General features: G+C 38.4%; 1 protein-coding gene across 3 annotated transcripts in view; it reads left to right on the top strand.

Annotated features, from left to right (window-relative positions):
* The window catches only part of TFEC (transcription factor EC), a 75,637-nt gene that overhangs the window by 3,048 nt on the left and 47,223 nt on the right, over positions 1 to 25,366 (top strand). The window contains exon 1 of one of the 3 annotated variants that reach the window (XM_021288263.2): positions 35 to 5,133. The exons of the other annotated variants lie outside the window; for them this stretch is intronic. The gene's annotated coding sequence lies outside the window, so the exon portion shown is untranslated. Of the gene's footprint in view, positions 1 to 34; positions 5,134 to 25,366 lie in introns of those variants that run through there. 3 annotated transcript variants of the gene reach the window in all.

Here is a 25,366-nt window from a genome sequence, read left to right as displayed (position 1 = left end):
AAACCCTATTATATCAGCAGTGTCTATATTCTGTTCCTTCAGCTGTAAGAAATGAAGTAAAATTCTTGACATCATGTGTCACATGTACATGACATTATTTGCATAGTAATGGAGACAGTTTAGAGGCTTTTCTTCCCCCCCATTTTGGCGGCATTGTGGTAACATGAAAGTTCATTATTTTTAATCCATGAAAATATCTTCCTGATCTGCAGAATTTTAGTTGGGGGTTTAATGTTTTTTTTTGAACCAAAGTTATAAATGAAATCTCCACTGTTCTGTTTTATTTCTAGTGTAAATGCTGTCGTAAGGTGTTGATTTAGCTGTTGAGGATGCATTTAATTAATTAAGAGTAGCTTTTCATAAACAATAGAAGAAGCAGCAGAACATTAGAGCAGTCATCTTCAAGGAGTGAATAATGTGTATTTTTGCTCTGCTGTTTCATTTTACCATGATTGTTTCTCCCTATTTACAGGTTTTAGTGTTTGATATTTGTTATTTTATTACCATCGCATTAAATACTATTGCATTTATGGTTAAAAACTGCCTTTTTGGTATAGTATTTGAGAGACCTGAAATGCAGTTTAAATTTTAGGAGCATGCTTATGAGCACAAATGGGCGCAAACTTATTTTTCTTTTAAGTTAAGAGAAGATGTTTTGAATTTAGGTTCATAGCAAATATGCAAAATGTCGTAAATGCTTCAAACACTGAAGTGTGCTCCGTATTCTTATGGACAACAATCTAAAAATGTCCCATTACCTCTGATAAGTCTGTTAGGATGTAGCTGCTTGTGTAACTATTGGCTACCTAAGTATTACAGGTCACATTCTGATCTCCATCATATCCCCATCTTTTTGGAACAGCTTGAACAAAATTTATGCAGAGTTTCATTTCAAGAGTATTGCATTTTGTAACTGTAAAATCATAAAGTAGAATCTTGAATAGTAATAAAGTTAGACTAAAAATTTCTGATACAACTTGCAGTATTTAATTTTGAGCTTAGTCATGTAACTGAGAAAAACAATTGTGTGAAATTTTCAAATAAAGGTATGATTTAGCAGTGTATAAATACAGCTATAAATATGGTGGATGATCAGTAGCTTCCCTCCTTTCAAATGCACTCAAACTGTTTGAAATAATGTTGTCACTGATCTGCATGTAGTACTCCTTTGTTGTTGTCTTCTATCACATAGATTCATCCATTAGAATATATACCTTATTCAGAACTTTGTCATTGCCATGGGCAAAAATATTCAGGTTTTGAAAAAGCGTTATTAGAACATATTCTAAATTGAATAGTTGTTTTTGATATATTCTAAGTAACACCTCATAATTTCTTTAAATTTTTAAATATTTGTAATAGGACACTGCTTAGCACTGGGAAAAGTGCTATAAGTAGAGGCAGAGTTTGATAGAGGTTTCTTGTGTGAATCTCAGCATGACTTACACAATGTATGAAACACTCTGTGACAGTTTCAGGATTGTTTTTCTTTTAAATTCAAATTCCAGTTCTTATGGAGGCTTCTCATAGCATGAGGAAGTCTTTTCCACCTGTTCACATTGGGACATGGATGCCATAAATATATAATCTTCACAATAATTAATGTTAAAGGTGGTAGACAAACAGTAAACTATGATTTATTATAATCTTGCCACTATTGTGTGTTGTCAAAAGAATATTTTTAAACTATCTGTATTGTGAAGAGCCATACTCGCAGTGCCTTCTGTCACATGTATAATTCAAGATTTCGAGTTGACAAAATACTGGTTGATCTTGTCCCAGAGGTTCTCACACTTCTTCAGAAAGTTGCTCCTCTTTTTGTATAATTTTACCTTCAAGTGAATAACAAGACTTTGGGGGAGAAGGAAAATCATTATTAAAAATACACATAGACTTGATCAAAATAACTTTGATGGCTAGAATGATGAGAACAGTCATTCTCTTCCTTTGACAGGTATTTTTGGTCTGAGATTTGAGGGCACCGATATTGATTTAGAAAGCTCAGTGGCTCAATTTTAAATGAAATGTAAAACTCTTCCATTTTCTCACCTATCAACCTTCATAAAAGAGCAGCTGCTCTTGCAGGGAAAAGCACTATTCTCGCTTTGGGTATCACAATGCATTTATGATGTGCGGCTTATCTAAACAGCTTCCCTTTATGTGATGAGGGAAGAAAATGTATCTTTATTTAGGCTATGAGTTCGGACTGTAGCAGCACAATATAAGTCTGGATGCCAGGCTGGGATGTGGGGTCTGGACCCCCTTGAGGGCATCCTTCCCAGCAGGTACCCCCTGCTTTTTCCCTCTCTCCTGGAAGGGACAATGGCAGAAGGCTATTCCCTGTTCTTCCTCTCCTTCAAGCAGCTGCACTGCTGGCCCTGACATCCCCTCCTTCTCTCCAGAGAAACAGCAGCAAGCTGAATGTGCCTGGGCAGTTGCTTGGAACCTTCTTATCCCACAGTAGTTTCCTAGAAACACACAGGAAGTTCATCCTTTATGCCCTTGATGATCGAAACTGCATAGAAATACATGGAAAACAGATTAGGTTTGATAGCAGAACTAACCATATATGGGAAAGGCAGAGGAAGAGGAGTTGACAGACAGTCCTGTCTCTCAGAAGTGCTCAGTTCCTGTCTTTTAGTGAGAACAAGAACAACTTCAGGATTTTAAGGACGTTTAGCAGATAAGATTTAGAATATACCTAGCTGCATTGCTTTCTAATAGAAAGTGTATGAAGACTGCAAAGGAGAGGGGAGTCTTGGTTGCTGAAGGTCAGTTCTTGTTTCAAAGGCTGACCTCCTTTGAAAAGAGGTCTCTCTGCCTACTGTTCCCACAGGATGGGACCCAGGGGCTGGATCCATGCTGGCCTGCAGTCAGGGAAGTGCTGAGCTTCCATTCAAGTCACTATTATCTGAAAAAAAGGCATTTCAGCATACCCTTAGGTGTCTTTGACTAAAAACCGTATGCTTTCTAAAACAGGGTCTTCATTTGGCTGACATTATGTGCTTGAATATATCAAAGGCTGTAAACTTAACAAAATCCAGGCTCTTCTTGACACAACTTTTTAATCTTCTTTTGCTATGATTTCATTTGGCCTGTTATCCACTGCACAGGGTCTTACTGGGACTATTAGTAAAATGTGGGTTAAACGTGTCTGGAAGAGATTATTTTTTTTTTTCAAAATTTTTAGGTGCCAGAAAGGGAAAAATACAGGATGTCAGTAATCAGACTCGGAGAGTGCAACCTGTGTTTTTGAGATTTATTCCTAAACTGTGTCATATACAAACTTTATTACCAAGCCTCTTAAGGATGACAATAACTACCAGGACAAAGTCTTTTGAGATTCTTAGGTGAAAGGTATATGTAGCAGGGAAATACTGCAATAATGACATTTTAATTTAATTATTTCTCTAACACGGAAAAAAGGAAACTTTTATGGCTTGGGGAGGGAGCTGACTTCTGTTATCAATACTGTTTGTACTTTCTCACAAAGTGCATTCCTTAGACAAAAGAATAAAGGATTCACCTCTGGATCTCAGGGAAACGGCCAGCATGGTGCTAAAGGGTGCAGAGAGTGACTAGTCCATCTCCTCTAAGGCCAGGCCTTCCATTCCTGTCCACTTAGCCACCCTGATCCATTCCATGATGGTTTCTATACTACTTGCCAGAATTTTTGTCTGGCTGGAGGTCCAAAGAGGTTTTCTCATGAAAAAAAAAAAAACGCAAAAACTTTGGTGAAGGTTATCTTGTTTGTGGACCTCCGAATCCACCTCAGTGTTGCAAGCACACCGTCAGAAGCTTGGCTGTCCCTGTCTGGAGCAGAGCTCAGGTGAAGGCCATTGCAGGTCCCATGATTATTTTTTTTTTTAAGGTTTGTAATGCTATAAGAATAACAATGGCATCTTCAGCAGCTTTAAGAGAAAGCAGATCTGTTTCAGTGTCTGAGATGGACAGTGTCCAAATGTTGTATCTATCTGATGTTTTTGTCCCTGTATAACTTTTTGCCATAATGGACCTTTTTTACTTGTTGAGATGAGAGGCACTATTAACTTATACCCTTATTGTTACTAAAAACTCTGAGTTGCCATTTAAATCTCAACCCCCTTGCTTTTAGTTTTGTGCACCAAATACTTGATTGTGAGTGTGAGACCTTTCAAAGTGTTTTAGCATCTTCCAAGTAATGAATAATTGAAACAGGAAAATGCTGTGCTAGTTGTAGCTCATCTGTCATTGCTTGTGTATCCCAGTTCTTGCTTCTCATAAAGGGTTAGGTGAATCCTTTCCTGAACTGGACTCAGGGATGCAAACTCCCACCTTTGAAAGCATCTGAATCTGAAGATTCAAACATGCCCATAGCAGTTATAGCAGTTATAAAAACTGGGCTTAAAAGAGACAAAATTGCCTCCCTCAAGGCTTTAGCATATAGGTACTACTTTAAGGAAAAAAAAAAAAAGAAAAAAAGAAAAAAAAGAAAGAAAGAAAAAAAGAAAATAAGAAAAAAGAAAAAAAAGAAAAAAAAAAAAAGAAAAAAAAGGCTTAGGGGATGTAGCATGATTTCAAGTTACTCATAATTTGAAAGAAATCATTGCATTACAAGAGCCTACCCTGATTACAGAACTTTCTCATCTCAATCCAAGATAAACATGTCTTCAACACCACATACACCTGACTTGCCCTTTTAAATACCTAAAACCTTGATCCATATTCAGGGCTCTTTTTTCTTGAGTCTCCCTGCTGTGATGAAAGAGTCAGCTCATCTTGTATTAATTTTGTCTCGGTACATGGAATATTTTTATGCTATAGCTTATGGCGCAGGTTTTTTCATATATTTCTGAGAATTTAAAGCTGTTAAAGTAATAGCTAAAATTTCCACTTCACTTCCAAACAACATGTTTTGTTAGTGAGAGGAAGGTGGTATGCAAACATTGCCATAAGCAATGATCTTTAACGGCCATTGAAAGTCAAATATAGAAACAAATTTCTAGTAGTTCCTTAAGAGGCCAACCTCGTCCCCACCCTTCATGGGAAGGGAAGCAGAATCTGTGAAACCCCTGGGTGCTTGCTTCCCTCGGCATCACTGACCTCAAGCTGGCTGGTCATGTCTGCCACAAGTGGTATGAGTAAGGAGCAAGGGTGAGTAGGGAGACAGGCAAGTACCTGCCTCAGGGAACATTCGGCTTCTTGATGGGGGGGGGGACAACCAGCTGACAGGGCCTAGCGAGGGTTCAGAGACAACAGGAGTGGGTGTAGGGCCTGGCAGTGGTGGTGGCAGCCCTGGGGAGAAACTGAGCACCTATCCCAGGCTGGCAGGCAGCACCCGCTGCTCTGCCGGGGTGTGCGAGAGCAGCCTCTGCACAACAGGGCTTAATTGTGTAGTCATTAAGAATCAAATTTAATGCTTGTATTTTAACTGCTGTTGAAGTTGCAGGGCATTTTTGAGGCAGGAACTGGTTGTTTAAAAAGATATTTTTAATGCCATTGGGATTTGGACCACATGACAATTAAACTATTGTACTTCTATAGCCATAGCATTACACCGTAGCTAACCAGGTTTAAGTTAGACCATTAACTTAATAGACTGCTTTCTGAAGAGACAGGAAGATTTCATTCCCCCGTTTTATAAAATTAAATTTGTTGTACTATATAAAACAATACATCTTCTTTACTGCTTATTTACACAAAGCTTCTATTAAGTTCAGTGGAAGTTTTGCTGAAAATTTCAGAGCAAGGCTGTATTCAAATAATATTTATATCACACCACACTTTTCCATTATGCAGTTTACCCCCTCCCTTTGTCCATTTTATATTTGATTCTGAACTAATGTTTAGAACTATGGAGACTTTAACAACCATGTATGTACATATGTTAAATCCATTTATATGGATGTATAGAAAGCTATATTCATTCACAATTAAACTCTCCAAAATACAAACTTGATTCTAAATATAGACAATTTGTCCCTAAGGGAAAGGAAAATAAAAACCACTGATCTAAGGGAAAAAACAGTAATGCCTTTCTGTCCACCAAACCTACAATTACTATGTGGTATCTAACAATTTTCATTATACTTGCACTTTTTGCCTCCACAGGCATGGACAAATCTCTCAAATTCGAATGTCCAAAATGTAGATGAATTTTCAAAGCTTGAAAGTTATTTAAAAGCATGGTCTACAATAAGATCAGTGGGGACTGGCATTCTTGAGTCACTTTTGTGGTTCTCACAAGAATATCCTGAATATATAATTTCACATCAAAGTCAACATGCTCCCTGCAATGCTGAAGGGAGCGATTGACTTTTGGAGAGCTATGCACAAAGGTATTATGGCACCACTGTGGCAACTGACAGGGCTGAGTACTAATTTAGATGCCTAATTTTAAATCAAGGTAAATTTAAAAAATTCATGCTTATTTGTCCCAAGTCAGATTATGAAGCTGTTCCCAGACAGCTCATCTTAACTGGGTCATTTGACATCTGAGCTAAGCCACTTGTCACTGTGGACAAGTAAGATCTAACAAAGAGCAATCAACCCACCTATTTTAGACATAATCAGGACACAATTCCTTAATTTAATGCAAAACTTGTATTCTGGAACCAACACGTATTTGTATGGAAGCAAAAGCAAACAAAAAAAGAATGATAACAAGGTTAGATTTGAAGCTGTTCTTTTCTCTTCATATTGGCCTGCTGCATATTCCCAAACCTCAAAAATGCCCAATGCCTTTGCTGAGTGGGAGAAGACAAATGTGACAGTAATCTTGGGAAATAACGCTTACTAGAGACACGCTTTCATACTCTGCTCCAGGGTAACCGGTCATGTTGGATCAATGCAGGTGTGAGGGCATACACAACTGTAAATGCAAATGTATTTAAGAAAACAAAGGTGCAAATTAGAAATTTCTAAGCCAGGTCAGTAAAAGGCAAGGTTGCCCTTGAGGTGTGCTTTACCCTCCTGTTTTGTGTTTTAATCCATCACTCTAAGCCACTTCACCTTTATAGAGTTGTTGTGTCAGTGTACAAGACTACAAATTTTCCCTAGCTATTGTTTTCCCTGTACCAAAACAGAAAGGGAATATCTCTGTGAGGATTCTTTTGCAGAAAGGCATAGGAAGGTTGTGTCACCAGAGTGCTGGCAAGCCACCTTTAAGCAGTAAGTGGTGAGCAAGTGGGCAGAGGCTCAGGATTTGTTTCACGGTCATAATGTTATCTTTGGAGGCTTCTTGGGGCTGTACTAGTATGTTGCCCATCTAGATGGTAGGTAATCTGAGCTGGGCAACATTGTGGTCAGATGTGCCTGTAACTGGCCAGATTCTGCTGAGTTGTGAAAGCAGGGGAAGCAGCACAGAGCTGCAGGCAGTTGTCGGCACAGGGCTGGGAACTGAACAAATTCTCTCCTGCAAGCGATAATTATACCATGGTTCAGTAAAGGAGTGCTTGCAAAACCAGGCACAGCCAAGCGCAAAATAACCTTGCTGATCAAGCAGCCATACCCATGGGGATCTATTAACTTTTCATCTTGGCAGAGACTATAGAGGTCTGTTCAAAACCTGTTGGTTTGATGTTTCTTTCAGGAGAAAATATAAGTGTAGGTTAAAGGGAAGCTGCTTCTCAAGTCTCAGGCTACACATGTTGGAAATACTTGTTGCTTTCCTTGGTTTCGTACAATGTTTCAAAGCTTCCCTTCAGACTGTGCTCAATCCAACTGCCCACCTTTGCATGTGTGGAATCCCCCTCTTCACCTCCCTGCATGGCTGAATGCACTGCAGAGGCTTTAGGGGGTGAAACAAGATATTGCAGCACAAAATAATTTTCCCCTTTTTGCATGTTTAATGAATTGTGACTTGGAAACGAAGATTAAATCTGCTCAAGTAAAGAAAATCCATGCAAACTGAGATAAAACTTTACACGTAGAGTTGTATTATACTGTCTAAATGGCCACACAGTCTGTATTAGAGAGACTCCATCTGCTCTTGTGTCTGTGTCCATAAGTTGGATGTCTTAGTTTGAGTTACTAATGCCAGGTTGCCTTCATAATAAACAAAAGAGAACTCAGGAGACCTCTGTGTAATCCTTAGTTAGCTGTCTATGGCTGGTCAAACAAATAATCTCCTGGAGATTTCTCTCCAGCAAGAGGATCATCTCAGGTAGAGATGTCTAACTTTGAAGTGTTTAAACTTAGGCAATATTAGTCCCATCAGGTAAAAATGCAAGGCAATAGATAGGGTTTGCTTTGCAGAATTTATCATTTATCTAGGGAAGTTAGGCAAAAGGGCAGCAGAGAGATGGCACAGAGAAGTGGCAGGAATTGGCCAAAGTGACCCAGCTCCTCAAGTCATTACATGGGAATACACACTTACTGTCCTGAAACAAAGTTCTTCACCATATATCTCGGATCCATTAAAGCTAATGTGTATTACTAAATTTGCCATGCTCCTCCAAGCTTGTTAAGTCAGAGTCTTAAGCAATAGCTGAAAGCCTGAGGGTGGGGAGGGGGAGAAGGAAGGATGAGAGGAGACTACTCACACTTTACAGCCTCATCTGAAAAAGGAAGTGCTGAAGGTTTTGCAAGATAATCAGATCCTCAAAAAAAAAAACAAACCCAAAACCCAACCAAAAACCAAAAGAGTACAGCCTGTTTTGCAGCCAGTTTCAGAGCCAGTTTCAGGGATGCCGTGGGCCAAATGCATTTCCACTGCAAACCAGTTCAGCAATAGACTTTACTGCAGCTGCTCTCACTTGTACTGATTTGAAAATGGCCAAATAAACCAGGGAAACTTTTCTAATTATTATATAAGCTGCTGATGACAGTGCTGTAAGTAGAAATTCACAATCTATAGCACATGGGTTATGGATTGAAAACATGGAAATACAATACCTTTCAGATCACTTTGCACCATTTCTCTTCTTAATTTCCATTGGCTAAATATAATCAATTTGCCTGAGAAGCTTGAAATGTTCTTTTAGGTTTTGATGGGGTTTTTTGGTTGTGTTTTGTTTGTTTGTTTGTTTGTTTGTTTGCTTGTTTTTCTCTTTGTGTGTTTTGTTTTGTTTTCAGAAATGCAATTGCTTTAGCTGCATCATGTGTGTGAACATAAACACAAGGTGTCAGTGAGCTATATCGACAATCTTCAACATTAGATGTGTTCCACACTGGTAAAAAAAAAAAAAAAAAAAGAAAGAGGGAAAGCAGAAACCAAATTAAAAAGTCTTAAAATCAGGCAATTTACCACCCAACAGAAGCAAGGATGAGATGACAGACTCAAATGACGAGAATTAGGAATGATTTGTAGAACCAAATAAAAATAATGATGCTGATAAAATTTAAAAATATTAGCATTCCAAATGTTTACTTAAACAAAATTTAACCTGTGAATCAAGTAAACTTTTTCCCCATGTTCTAAAATGAGTCTTCTAATGAAAAACTTCAGTGTTCTTTTTCATCCTAACTTTCTTTAATCTTCAGTCTCTGGGTTTAACATGTATTTAAAAATGTCTAAAAATAGGACAGTGAAATGTAATGACTTTGAGCAATAACAGCATGACTCAGACTATTTTCTCTTAGAGTCCACTGTCAGCTCAAACTAAGGGTGGCCTCTGCTCAGTTTTAGTTGCTAATATTAGGCTATCTTTCTTTCAGAACTTTGGTAAAGACAGCTCAAATTTTTAGTGTATAAATTATGGTGCCATATAAACTTTAACTAAAAGGATGCAGATACTCCACTAGTATATTTCGGGATTTAGTGAAACGACTTATATTATAGGAAGGCATGTTCTCAGCCAGTGTGACCAGCATAGAAAGATAAGGATGGTCATTTACTTTCCTCATGTGAGATAACTCCAAAACCATATAATTGACAGTATCTGTAGCTCAATGGTACTTATATATTTAAAGATTATTAAAAAAAGACTTTCCACTGCAGTGTGGGAAATTTTCAAATTCTGTTTCCCCAAATGTTGCAAGACCTATGGGGTAACATAATTCCCACTGCTGACATCTGGGTGCTTCATATCGCACTCAAGGAAGGGTATCTTGAAGTAGGTGGTGATAGATATGAGGCTGGTACCAGAGTAAGAGGAACTTTTTTCCTAGTCTGTTTAGGGAACCACAGGCAACTGGGACTGACTCTGCCACGTGTGTGCCGAATGCCTCTGGGGTGTCTTCTGCTCCCTCTCAGGGTGGATTATATTGCAGTTGCTGCTCAGATCACCCATGAGCTGTTGAGCAAATGGAAAGAAAGTTACTCTTTCTTAAAATAATCCCCAAGAAACAACAGAGCCTGAAAACTGACTCTCTCCCCTGAAAAGTAAATAATTCTGGAAGTGTCTGTGGCTCCTGCAGGTAGAGTGTTACTTAGTGCCTGTAGATGTTTGATCAGGTCTGCAGCTTCTCATTCTTTATGGTGAGGTCCTTGAAAAAAACTCTCCAACCAGTTATAAACACCAACAGGAATTTTAGTTTATCTTTATAGTTACTAAAATGATAGCAAGTTGAAATACTTTTACTTTTGAACCAAACTGAATTAATCAAATTTATCTTTTTCTTTGATGCACACGACTCCTGTTCATTTTGCAAAATGCTCAAAGGGTTAAATTAAAGATGAAATAGAACACAGTAAGATGCAGGAAAGCCTCCCACTTCTTCAAATCATCTTTAAATGATGGAAAGCCTTTCTACAGGGTTACATCCAAACTGTAGATTTCCTGTTACATGTAATAACATAACCTCATGCATAATGATAAAACTTCATTCTTGTAAATTCAATCTTGAAATTACCATAATTATTTATGTCAGAACATAAATAACTGAAACAATTTATTTTCTGTTTATTTGGATATTGTTTAAAGTTGACTATTTTTATATACAAATGTTTTCCTGTCTCCCCCCCCGCCCCCCAGGACTTTAAAGTTCTTCTCTAATGTTAATTCTATTGAATTAATTATTTTTATCCACATTGTTCTTTCTATATTAATACCATTGCAATTAGATTTTATTTAAATTTTAACTGTGGAGAAATTATGTTACATTTTTATGTTAGGGAACTGTGCCAAGAATGTGTGACAGTGAAAACCATCACAATTTCATATTTGGAAAATGTCAACAACTTTATTAAATGAGATTAAATAAGATGGCTTCAAAGGCACACATATTCAGCAGCTATTGAAAGTCTGGGAATGTTATTGCTTTTTTGTTCCTTTTCATCAAACAGGTGAAAAGAAAACTGTCAAGGAAACTAAAAGTATCATATAAACATTGCTATTTAAGATTTTTGAACATAACTTTATAGGCCTGTGAAATTCATCACTACAGATGTGCAGACTGTGCAAATGAGGAATGTTCATAACAATTTTATGGAAAGTAAAACATCTTCAGAGAGCTCCTATTCAGAACTTTCTATTTCGTCATCACTAACTTTCACTTCAGTGAACCCACTGTTACTAGGATGGTCTGTCTGGCTGTTCTCACGATCATATAATTTCCCTTCCCTTTCCTGAATACCTGAAAATGAATATCATTTGAGACAAGTAGGTAAATTGGACTACTTTTTCTCATTGTTATGTTAGTTTAAGCTGCCTAAACTGAACTCAGCCTGTCCAAAAGTTATAGGAACTCAAGTTTAAGTGACCAAACCTAACTCTGATTAGAGAAGTATATATATATTTAATTCATGAGACAAGATTAAAACACAGATCCACATAGGTGCTTAGGGTATATTTACAGATCATTTTTTACTGGCTTCCCCAGAAGTCAAGTATTTAAAAAGGAATGATGCAACCACAGCACGGAATAGAGCTCTTTTGTTCTGATGATGAGACATAGCAAACACACTGCTCTTCAAATTACACTAATGCCTCTAGAAAATATAATTACAATTGGTGTAAGTGATACTTCAACTACTCCTACACAGACCTGGATAATATAACATAGTAAGAAGTAATAAATTGCTGAACTATTGAAGTCCTCATAAAAATTAGCAGTGGCATTTGGAGTATGCACAAGAGCTCAGCAAAGCTGAGTGGTCAATGTAGCATCCAAAGGAATTCTCATCAGTCTGCATCAGTTCACCTTTCTCTTTGCGTGGTAAAGATCAACACCTGACTCCTTTTCTGCTGATTCTTATTTCCTTAAGCATTTGTGTCAGAACAGAGCATGAAGCTGATACCTGTATCCAGGACAAAAGCAATTCAGAGACTTATTCTGACTTTGTTCTCCTATAATGGCTTTTGTTCTCTGACTTGAATGTCATTGTTATATGTGTGTGTATATATATATATATATGTGTCTGTGTGTGTGTTTTTTTTTTTTTTTAAGTGTGAATATTTTCAGGTTTAGCAGGATTAAACCAAAACAAAATCTAATGAATAGTATCATAAAATTCATGTTACAGGTCATTTGAACCTATAAGAGTTAGCACTCTAATTAATTTAATTTTGACTAAGAAATTAAATGCACACTTACTCCCCAGGTGAATGAACAGATAAGACAGCAGAAGCATGTATTTAACACTAGCTTCATGTGCCTTGTCTGCACATGGTCTTTAATGCCTGAGAAAGATTGTCTTATGTCCAGACTTCCACCTCTAAGTTCACATTTAGAAACTAGATAAAGTGTTCCTGAGAGTGGCCACTGCCTATGGTATTTTGTGGCACATATAGCTTTCCACGAAGGTGGTTTTCTGTACTTGTAAGAAGCAGTTCATTTGCACTGAAAGTGCTAATGAACAAGTGAAACATAACACTCAAAGGACGTGAGTGAATATTTTGCTTCATGGCCTGTGTGAAGTGCATTGATCCACAACTTCAGAAGTGGATGAAAAACTGGACATGAGCTGGCAATATGCACCCGCAGCCCAGAAAGCCAAGAGTATCCTGGGCTGCATAAAAAGAAGAGTGGTCAGCAGGTGAGGGAGATGGCTCTGTTCCACTCTGGTGAGGTCCTGCCTGGAGTCCTGTGTACAGGAAAGACATGGACCTGTTGGAGAGGGTCCAGAGGGGTGCCACAAAAAAGATAAGAGAAGTGCAATCCCTGTCATATGAGGAAAGGTTGAGAGAGTTTGGGTTGTTGAGCATGGAGAAGGCTCCAGGGAGACCTTATTGTGGCCTTTCAGTACTTAAAAGGGGCTTATAAGAAAGATGGGGACAGACTTTTTAGTAGCACCTGTAGCAATAGGACAAGGGATAATGATTTTAAAATAAAAAGTTGGATTTTCAGATTAGATATAAGGAAGAATTTTTTGAAGATGAGGGTGGTGAAATGCTGGAACAGGTTGCTCACAGAGGTGGTAGATGCTCCATCTCTTGAAACATTCAAGGTCAGGTTAGAAAGGGCTTTGAGCAACCTGTTCTAGTTGAAGACGTCCCTCCTAATTGCAGGGGAGTTGGACTAGATGGTCTTTAAAGGTTCCTTTCAACTTAAACCTTTCTATGACTCTGTGATTCTATGAAGTGATGTCTGGATTATTATTTCCCTCTGTCAGCCAGTGTTCAGCATCATGTATAGTACATGGTGAAGACTAACAATGTGCTTGCATCCTGGGGACTCATTGTGGTCTCTTCAGTGTGTTCATTAAGGTTGTTGAGGTATCCCTTGAAGTTTCTCCATCTTGTTTTCACTAGGTAAGGATTAAAATAGTGCTTGACCCGCCTTAAAGTTTCGACTGCATGAGGGGTTAGTGGCTCGATGTGCTTCCTTCAGGTATCTGGGTGTGGTTTATTTAGATACGTCTTATTCTCATTAAAGCTGTGTTTTGCAGTTTTCTTTGTTGTGATCAGGGACTGATTAGTAAGGCTGACTATTCCTGCCCCACTCTGAGGAAGCTTTTGTTGTCTGCAGAGTCCTACTGATGGAAAAGTAGTGAGAGTAAGCAGGGAACCAAACTCATAATTTGAAGCACACAAAAAAGGGAGACTTTTGTCTCAGCTTGAGGGAAAGGCTAATTTAAAAATGACAGTAATCATAACAGACCTCACTTTTTCATTTTGGGATTCAAAAAATGCATGTTGAAGCCAATAAGATTAACTAATATATTAAGATGAGAAACTCAAGTGGATGGAGAGTTTTGTGATAAGCTGCAAGTCTTTTTTTCTGCTTTGAAAGCTCTCTGCATGTTTGTCCATTTATGGGAAGGCATGTATGATAAACAGAGAGAAATATATACATACGTATTTGTACATTATGTATTATGTATTATATATATGTACTGTCTATAAATTACCATTTAAGGTTATCATTTCAGCTACTCATTCTTTACTGAACAGAAAGATGTGAAGGAGATTTTCTCTTTTACAATTAAATAAAGGCCAGCTGCTTCAACTTTACAGCTTGGTCATCTCCCATTGAGGGATTTGTTACCAGTGTCATGGTAAAGCTGGATACGAAAAGAGGTCCTGCACAGGAAGAAGATTGTGAAAAAGTAAAAATGAGAGACAAACCCACCAATAATAATAGACACTTTAATTTATAGACAATTGTTTATTAGATGTTTTGTGAATAAAATATTGCATGGCTATATAATTGCAATTTAATTCTGTTCACTCAGTCATGAGGAGGAATTCTGCGAAGTGTGTAAGATCCAATTAGAAAAACAAAAAAGATCTTCTGAATGCTCTAAATGTCTGTCTGTCTACCTTTGCTCTGTGCTCAAGGACAGAGCTCTCCTTTGAAAGGGAGGGTGGAGGGGGGAAGAGTAGCAGATGTCTTCAGGTTAGGCACTGCCTGCTCAGCTGCATCATATCTACACGTCTTTATGTATCTGAATTGAGAATTCCGTCATCTAAAAATTAAAACCACCATTTGCAGGGCGAGACTGCCGGAGACAGCCTTTTCCATGAACAGCAGCTTATATACTTTCTGTAGAAGAACAGGAGCCACACTTAAGTAGGAGTCACTGTGCCTCTGTATGTCTACCACATCTCTTAGATACATTTAGAAACTGTATCCCTGTTGATATACTTGTTGCAGGAATATAAAACTTTATATAGCGTTTGGAATCTAAACTAACACAGAAGTTGCCAACGTTAGTTTTTTTTTGGTCTCAGTCTGGCTGAGTGCTATTTTTTCAGAATTCCTACATTGAAAGATACAGGTCTGCAAACATGCTGTAGTTTGGAAAAATTGTCTGTGTATATTATCTAGTCTTTAGCCAGCTAGTCCTATTGTGCGGTGCTGCATGAGGTTGTGTGGATTGTAGAGGTAAGTCCTGGTAATTGAATTACTGGTGTTCCAGGTGGAGCCTGAGGTGGGATGCAAGTGTTTGCAGTGTCTGCCTGCCTCCTTCCTACATCTGTCTTACTTTGATGAGCAATTCAATTCACACACAATTATTTTTTTCTGTTAGAAAAGTTGAACAGTTGGTGCCAGTCTACATAATGGCTGGCTACTACAATACCTTCTTTTTTATTATTAACAAAAGCACTCTGAATATTCATAAGAAGTTGACTTTATTTCATTAGCTGTTGTAGATGTATGGGTAAGCCTACTGAAAAGGGTACCGTGTTCTCTGCTGGATATCTGCATGAATGTTTCTAAAACATGACTTCCCACAAGCATGGAGGACCATATAGCAAGACAATTAACAGGCACTGAATGTGCATTCCCCCTCTCTCATTCCTGCTCTCTTTCAGAGCTGTATTTATTATTACTTCTTTCATAAATCTGTGAGATCTTGATCATGCTCTCTAATAGATAGACAGAAATGTGTGTTTGTCAAATTTCTCAGCCCTTTTGACTGCCTCAGTTTTAACAAAGAGGTTTTTATATATTGGATTTTTACCAGTATTACAGAAACAAGACCTTTAAAGTTTATTTCAAAATCAGAGTTGCACTCGGGAGCTCAAAAATTTCCAGTCATGTTCAAAAAGCAGGAAATCTGCCATTTTGTAAAGCAGGTGGTTATAACTATTGGCTGATTGTGCCTCTTGAGCAACCTGTGACATGGGACAGACCCTGAAATTTTGTTCTGAGTTTGCAAAATGTATGAGGAGCATGAGGAGTTTCTGGTATACCACAGGCTTTTAGGAGACACATGGCTACTGTCTGTGCAGTTGCATGGGTCAAGCTAGTTGCAGGTGCTGGGCTGCCAACATGGTAGAGGGTAGATATAAGTGGTGATGATGGGCTGGAACCCCATTTCATTCCTACCTTGTGCTCTACCACCACTTCTCTGTGCTGCTATAGTGCAATAAATAAATAATAATAAGATATAGTGAATGTCTTTGGCCTGCTGACATTTTGAACTAGTGTCAGTGGGTGGAGAGCTTGTGATGAGAGAGGATGTGCAAAAATAGTTTTGGATTTGGCTCATGGAAGAGCTATTAGAAAGAAAGATCCATAAATCTCTGCTCTAGTGAGCGTTAATCAGTCTGGGGACCTGATGCATACAAGCAAATATCTTGGTTTTCCCCTGAGATTCTGAGTTACGTTTTCAAGAATAATAACTACTTTCTGAATTCCGGCCTTCTGCCCTGAGAGAGTCTTCTGCTCTCTGGCCATACAAGCATTGCTGCCAGCCTAATTCTGTCACATCCTATACTAAAAAGCAGAATGCCCATATCCGAAAGCAAATAAAAATGACACAGTAAAGAGGAATCACCTGGCTTTGTTTTGGTTTTATTTTTCCTAAATTCTGTGCATTGCAATAAAACTCCAGCAGCTAAGGTTTGTGATTCTGTTCCTTATTTCCCAGTCCCTATGCTATTTTTTATCCATTGCTTTTCGTCTCCACCTGGATTAGCAGCTGCCTGTGAACTTACAGCCCTCAGATCCACAGAACATGTTGTAAGAGCTCCAAATTGATAGAAAGCAGCTACTTAGCATCCCTACATCACCCTACACAGACCGACACACTCACAGCATGTCAGTGGGGGTGAAACAGGAATGCAGAGGGGATACAGTGATGCTGAACATTTGTTATCACTTCTTTGTCCTTCTTGACCAGGGTTCAGTGGTTCCAGAAAACATAACTAATGGAGTAATGATCCAGCAGGAATAATTTGCAAGAACTAGACCCAGAACAATTTTTCACATGTACTCTTCTCATGAACTAAGTGGTCAGATCTCTTATTATGGAAATTGTTTTCTGTGTGTTGCCTTGCTGCTATGAGGGGCTAGCTCACTTCTAAACTCTCAGTATGATACTATGTCTGAGACTAGGCTATTAAAATACATATCTATATACACACATACACACGTATAACAGAACTAGCTTTTAAGCTCAGCTCTATCAGAACTAGTTTTATATGAGCTCCCAGTTATTTTAGTTGTAAAACTGGTGAATGGTTATCATCCCCCAACATATGAAGCCTTTTTGTATATTAATGGCAATGAGCAGTAGCAACATACCAGGAGCAGTTAGTGGAATTACTGGGACCACAAGCTGTATTGTCTGGGCCTGGGGTTAGCTGGGACCTGTAGCCAGCTACTACTGGGAGAAAGACTATGTCTTCCTGGGGTAGATTCATAATCCATATTTTTTCATATGGTAGGCTGCAAAGTCATAAATTTAAACAGAATAGGCAACTGTGCTTCACACAGGGGTTGGGGCTGGGCTCAAGGTGAGGCTGTGTATAACTCATTCAGTTCTGGAATTTTTTTCAGGGTGGTGGTTCTACTACTTTTATAAAAAAAGCTTTTTAAATGCAAGTTTTAGGGATAAAAAGAAAACATTGAATAAACTTTTCCTAATAAATGAAGCCGACTTGGAGATTCTTGAAATACTTTTGGGAAACAAAATATTTTCTGGACATGTTCCACCACTTCATAACAGACTTGTTCTGAGCTACTAGAACTATCTATGCTTCTTATTCATTAGGCCATATCCCAGTACTCTGTTTCTCAACTCTCATATAGGTACAAAAGTGCAGAGGAATAAAAGGCCTAGCATATATCTATTTAGTGTTGAAAACACAAAATAAAAAAGTATAATGTTGTCAGGAGTTAGTGGGCTTGGCTGCCTTCGACTCTACTGCAGCTGCATTGATTGACACAACCTAAAGACCCGGCTTTATTTTTTTTTTTTTTTTTAATTTTTAAATATTTCCCTCATAGTTTTGAAAGCAAAACCACTGTTCAAATCTTTATTTTAAAACAAAGACTGCATGTCAAATGTCCTCTATGTTCATCAGACATACTGTTGAATTTGATAGTCCTATCATTTGTAAGCTACATATATTGTTGCTTTAATGCATTCCCTTACTACTTTGATAAAAGCCTTAAGATGTTGCCACTAGTCCTTTGATGTTTCCTTCTGATGTTACAGTACCTCTTCTTTTTTTCTCTCCCAAAACATCTGTGTTGCATAAACATGAGCAGGCAAGACATTTCTAGTTAAGGACAGAAACATCAAGTTCTATCAATAAAAGGACAAAATGAGAAGGTATATCCAGACTTTTATATGCTCTTATCAAGTCCTTATAGATTAAAAATTAACCTGCAACGGTGTTTACATTGCAAACATATTCTGCTAGTTAGAAAAAAAAAAACCCACATGCAAAAAAACCCAGCTTAGGCTGTTGTGATTAAACAATTTATTTCTTAATAGACCGTTATAGAAAATCTGGGAGAATAAATCTTATACTGCTAAGGAAATAGTTACATGAGAATGAATTTTTATATTTAGCTTCAAAACTGTATGTCTTGTATTGAAATATAAAATTGCTTGCTCTGTATTTTTACTGGGATAAGTAAGGAATTATTATTGGTAGCAGTTGTAGTAGAAGAAATGTTTCAACTAAAGGTCCCGGTGAAGAGGAGGTGCAATTGTCCCAGTGGGATTGAAATAATCCTTGCCGCAAAGATTTTCTGGAATGAAAAAATATAATAATACTGATAAATAAATGTTATTATTCATATTTATAAAGGAAAATAGATTAAATGTTTTGCTCAAGGCCGTATAGGGAAAATGTATCAAGGACAGGGACTGAATGCACGGAACTCCCGAGTGCAAATCCACTGTAATTCAAATTACTGGCGAGAGTTGTGGAAAGAGTGATTTTCCTATGAATGGCATGACTGTTTTGCTGCATTCAGGAAGAATCCAGTGTAGTGGAGACACAACATGGTCTGGTGATTAAAGAATGTTAACTTGGGATGAGAAATGCCAGCTAGTCATTTTGCTTCTTCCAAGACGTACATGTCCTTTGGTTAGCCAAAATTTTTATTGCTTTCAAGAGCAGAAGATGAAATCGCATAAAACATTATAGTTTTATGCTGAAAATTCAAATCCTTTAAAAAGGCTTTTATGCACAGTTCTCAGTAACGAAAATAGGCATAAAATATGACTTCCTTGTCACGCAACCAAAGAGTGGTACACTTCTTAAGGATTTGTTTCACAGCTCACTAATGCAGGATGTCCTTGACAATTACTGCTTAAAGATTCAGTCCTACAAACAATTACCATGTGAGTATTCCTCTGAAATTAGTGAAAGCCTCTGGTAGGATAAAATGGAAAAAGTGTAGGTAGTTGCAGTATCAGGGCCTTGAAAGGTATTAGCAAGGATAAAGACATTCTTGTAGCAATAAGCAGTGATTAAACAAAAACAAACAATCCCCCCACTCCTACCCCCACCCCCAATGAGGTGGAAGTAGGTAGAGACAAAGTAAGCTCCTAATTAACTAACAAGAAAATTGAGAATTGGAAATAAGTAGGTTAAATAAAAACTATTTGCTTGTAGAATCAAAAACTGTGAAACTACGAAAGTTGTAGAGAATCAGAAAAAATGAACTGATTCTTGAAAATTGATATTTGTTAAATACTTTTATTTCTTCATTGTACCTCAAGTCAACCACTACTTTTGTGTCCACCTGCTGTCTTCCTTGTGTTGTTAAAGCTATTGAGTTTGGACATGAGAGGATAGAGACATGGCCTTCAACTTTTCAACTTCCATTACTTACTAATACAGGATCACAACCCTGAAGAGTATTTTTTTTGTTTTTTTTTTTTTTTTTAATATAATTTGCAATACTTTATATACTCTATTTTAAAACTGGTTGATTTTACTGTATAGCTATAAGGCAGAATCTGGGATTTATGTCATTGATCAAAGTGTGAATGATATCTATTCTATTTCCTACTGCTGTGCAGGCCACTTGCTGTAATTCTCTGTTTTCAATCTCTTACCAGCCTTTCGCTTTTTCTTACTCTCCACACATTTTCTTCAGAGACAGTATCCAGATCAGAAGCCTACAGTAAAAACACTTAGAATTTTACTGTGCAACGGTTGCTGGTACCATGAATCATTTTAACTTGTCTTGCCTCTATGCAAAGACTTTTTTCTATCTGTCACATCAAGGAAATCCCAGAATATCTTATATCAAACCTCTCAAATGGTGGGCTTTAAAGGTAGGTTTAGGAAACTGATAGCCATGTTCATTTCTCTTGTAACACACATTTGTTATTATTGAAGTCTAAATGATGGGACTACTGCACACCCGGTACACTGAAATTGAGATTGTGTACTGGGATCAGGAGAATAAATGTTTACTATGGAGTTTTCTGTGGCTTTTACTGAATTCTTAGACAAAAAACAACAAACAACCAAATGAAAAATGTCCTGGTCCTTCACTTCTCAGAATTCGAAGTACAGTTAGTAACCAAATTAGCTGTCACTCAGGGCTGCTCTTCCATGAGACACCTTTCCCCTCCCATCCATGGTACTTTTTGCACAGTGGACACACACCTTGCACACTTTGACATAAAATCTATTTCAGATAAGCTTCTGTGTACATCCTTTGGCAGTGTAACTGTACTGCTGGTACTGTCTTGTCTATAAGGGGGGATAGACAGGGATTTGCTTTAATGAAGCAGTTAAAGCTTTAAATTATTTGCCTGCCTATTCACAGTCTCGTCCAAATTTTGCCAATTTGAAGAAAACCCTAGCAACAAAACAACCAGGTCTACTTCGGATCCATAAAATGATAAAAAGTCTGATGGGGATTAGTAGTGTTTCTTGTTTTGCTGGTAGTCTTTTGTATGATCCCCAGCCCATGCTGGCAAGGGGCTTTCTGGCTGAGGCACTAGGAACTCCAGTCCTTTATCACAGAATCACAGAATCGACTGGGTTGGAAAAGACCTCAGAGATCATCGAGTCCAACCCTTGGTCCAACTCTAGTCAGTTTACTAGATCATGGCACTAAGTGCCATGTCCAATATCAGTTTAAAAACCTCCAGGGACGGCGAGTCCACCACCTCCCTGGGCAGGCCATTCCAATGCCTGACCACTCTCTCTGTAAAGAATTTCTTTCTAATATCCAGCCTAAATTTCCCCTGGCAGAGTTTAAGCCCATGCCCCCTTGTCCTATTGCTAACTGCCTGGGAGAAGAGACCAATCCCCACCTGGCTATAACTTCCCTTCAGGTAGTAATAGAGAGTGATGAGGTCACCTCTAAGCCTCCTCTTCTCCAGACTAAACAACCCCAGCTCCCTCAGCCTCTCCCCATAGGTCTTATGTTCAAGTCCCTTCACCAGTCGTGTTGCTCTTCTCTGGACCCGCTCCAGCACTTCAATGTCCCTCCTGAACTGAGGGGCCCAGAACTGAACACAATACTCCGGGTGTGGCCTCACCAATGCAGAGTACAGGGGAAGGATCACTTCCCTTGTCCTGCTGACCACGCTGTTTTTGATACAGGACAGGATACCATTGGCCTTCTTGGCCACCTGGGCACACTGATGGTTCATGTTGAGCTTCCTGTCAGTTAGTACCCCCAGGTCCCTTTCTGTCTGACTGCTCTCCAGCCACTCTGCGCCCAGCTTGTAGTGCTGCAGGGGGTTGTTGCGGCCAAAGTGCAGCACACGGCACTTGGCCTTATTGAACTTCATCCCATTGGAATCAGCCCATTTTTCCAGTCTATCCAGATCCTTCTGCAGAGCCCTCCTGCCTTCCAGCAGGTCGACACTCCCTCCCAACTTGGTGTCATCAGCAAATTTGCTGATGATGGTCTCAATCCTCTCATCTAAATAGTCAATAAAGATGTTAAACAGGACTGGACCCAACACTGACCCCTGGGGAACACCACTAGTGACTGGCCGCCAGCTAGATGCAGCCCCATTCACCAGCAAAGTCTGGGCCCGGCCCTCCAGCCAGTTCTTAACCCAGCATAGAGTACACTTGTCCAAGCCATGGGCTACCAGCTTTTGCAGGAGTATATTATGGGAGACAGTGTCAAAGGCCTTGCTGAAGTCCAGATAGACCACATCCACGGCTTTCCCCTCGTCCACCAGGTGAGTCACCTGATCATAAAAGGAGATCAGGTTGGTCAGACAGGACCTGCCCCTCCTAAACCCATGCTGGCTGGGTCTGATCCCTTGTCCATCCTGAAGGTGCTGTGTGATTCCATTCAGGATGATCTGCTCCATAACCCTGCCAGGCACCGAGGTCAGGCTGACAGGCCTGTAGTTGCCAGGGTCAGCTTTGCAGCCCTTTTTGTGGACTGGGGTAACATTGGCCAATTTCCAATCATATGGGACCTCCCCAGTGAGGAACTGTTTCATTCTGCCTATTGCCAGTCCAGTTTCAGGCTTGGCACCTAAGTAAACTATCCACTAGGAAACTGGAATAGGGTATAAATTTATTATTATTCTTATGTTCCAGTGTTCTTTGGTTGTTTTTGTTTTGTCTACCTCCCACCTTGTTTAATTGCTTTATCTTAATTTTTCTTTTCTTCTTTTAAAGTTGTTCAGTTTTCATTATGACTGACCCATCTTTCTTTTCTTTCACAGTTTTATTCTACCTATTTTCTTGATGAAGGTCTTCATTTTTTCTTTCAAGTATTCTGTCTGGGAATACAGAGATACTTAAAATATCTTCTAAGTCGAAACTGAAATTAATGTTCTTTCCATCACTCAGTTTTCTGACAGCTTTTATCCAGGCCTATTTTTTTCTACATATATTATCAGTCAGCTGGTCTAACTTTTCTAATTTTCCTTAGTCACAGTGTTTTCCTCTTTCATAATCAAGTTAAACACAGTTCTCACTGTGCACCTGGTCACCTCGAGTCAGCAATTCCTGCTCTTCCCACTACTCTGAATATTTCCTCAAAGCTTTCCAGCAAATAGGAGGATAATTCTGTCTCCTAATCTCAGGTGACTTGGGTATTCTTTGCTGATATTGCTATGCTTAGTCTCTCATTGAAGGTTTATGGAGACCTCCATGCAGAAAAGGGTTGGTGATATAATTGAAAAGGACCTTTTCACTTTCCTTGTCAAATGTAAATTTCCACTCAACTGCACTATAAATTTTTCTAAAGAGAGAAAAAGCTACAATAATGTAACGTGTACCTTTGGAAATGAAACTTTAGTAGTTGACATGTAACTCTTGCTTCAGAAATTGAAAATGTGGGTTAAATTTAGCTGAGCTGGAGACTCATGGATTAATGTGACAAGCTAAATTCTTCTGCTGGAGATCCAGCCATGGGAAGGGACATGAAGAATTCTTCACTTCAAGTAATAGGATTTCGTAATCTTTAGATCAGAATAGCACGACCCTTTATGGAGACCATCCTGTTATAGCAGTCAGCTGTGCACTTGTACAGATGGGGTCAAAGCAGGAACAAGGCAAATAAACAGTTCAGAGACCAGCACAGCTACAGTCTAAGACCAGATTTACCTATGCTGTCCTTTCTGTCAGTTTTCCATAAGAAAGCCTTCCCCACTCTGGCAAGCATCTATTAATTCAGTGGGATGGTCCTGAGGGACACCAATGTAAGGATAAATCTAGACTTGACTGAGAATAATAGGGGTGTTACCAAAATGTAATTGTCTTACATATGTGCTCTGCATACAGCTAAGGAAAAGGTGATGAGTCCAAGTAAATCTCAGTAAATTGTGTTGTTAAACTACTTTCAAACAGTGCTTAATATAACTGGAACTGTGAACTTGAATATAATTATCTTATTCTAGATTATAATAATAAAAGACTGTAAAAGGAAGAGTTCTGCTTCTGTTTGGGATCTGTGGCCTTTTGAATGGCAACAATGATGACAAACTGACAAAACAATTGAAGGAAAATGCTAACATAGCCATATTGTTATGCTATTGATTTCTTTTAGCATCTATTCTTCAGTTAATAACATGTTTAAAACACAGATATGAAGTTTCTTTCCTTAAAAGTGCTGTATCATTTCTTTAACTGAAATTCCAGCCAGAGTTAAGGAAATAGCCCTATGAACAACTTTTCCTTTATCTCCCTCAAAGCAACAGGATATACACAAACAACGACATACATTATTCATGGCCAGATTTGTACCAGTCTCTTCTTGTTTGCCCTGCTGTGTTTGGATATCTGGGCTCTGGGGCAATGCTGCTTTTTAAAGGTGATAAAACAGATAGAAATCCAGCCTCTGCTGGTAGGTAACTCTGCTGGAAAACCAACGTTTCTGCACTCTAACTGTGTGGTGAAAATCAGGCTAATTGGTTCTTGTTTTATTTTGCATGTGTGATGGAATCACTGTTTTATCTGTCATCTTCTTAAGGCAGACCTAAGAGACTGCTGTTTGCCTTCTTTCCATAACATGGCCTACTGATTATGCTCATAAATGCTAATTACCTCTCTTGATAATTAAATAAATGTGTTAATACTAATAAACTCACTTGCTAACTCTTAGTGTTAATATTCACAGCACACCTCTTTGTTGCAGTACAAACACTAATGTTTTCCTGCTGAATGTTCTGTGGCAACATGCAGAAGACTCTTTAAAATACAGTTTTCATTATTAAATATTGTTACTTTCAAGTAAAAGAAAAAAGTGGGGGGAAAAGTTTTCCCACATATACATAGCTATGACTATCATTTTTCTAGGTAATTCTAACGTAACTTATTTTTAACTTGTACATTTCCTCCACATTAGGACCATTGCATTTGAAGGACTTGTTCTGTACTACTACAGCTTATAATTAATGCTCTTTATAATGATTTACCAGTCGTAATCTTTAATTCCATATTCACAAAGAACTCTCATTTAAACTAAGTGAGATTTTCTCTTGATTAATCCCACTAAAATCAATCATCTTTCATTACTTAATGTGTTTTTATTTAGTGGATATTGGCTGAAAATTGTCGAGTAGTTTACGCTTCCCCAAATATCACTCCTCCTTTTTTTGGTTAATGGAATTACTGCTAAATTGAACATGTTGTGAACTAAGATTAAATACATGTTTAAATACATGTCAAAAGGAAAGACTGCGTGCTCAGTTCAGGACTGAAAGTATAAATTATGCTATTTTTGGTGAGATTTCCAGACAAATGCAGAGTACAGCAAAACAGAAATGTTTGGGGCCTTGCACTCCATAAGTGTTCTTCAAATCAATTTTTGGCTTCCCTTCTCTTTAGCAGATATTTATTGGTGTTAGGCTAAAAAATATATTTTCAGACTCAGA

Source organism: Columba livia, chromosome 1 (genome assembly GCF_036013475.1).
Source record: "Columba livia isolate bColLiv1 breed racing homer chromosome 1, bColLiv1.pat.W.v2, whole genome shotgun sequence".
NCBI lineage: Eukaryota > Metazoa > Chordata > Aves > Columbiformes > Columbidae > Columba > Columba livia.
Note: the sequence above shows the minus strand (reverse complement) of the source record. Positions and strands in the feature narration are given on the sequence as shown.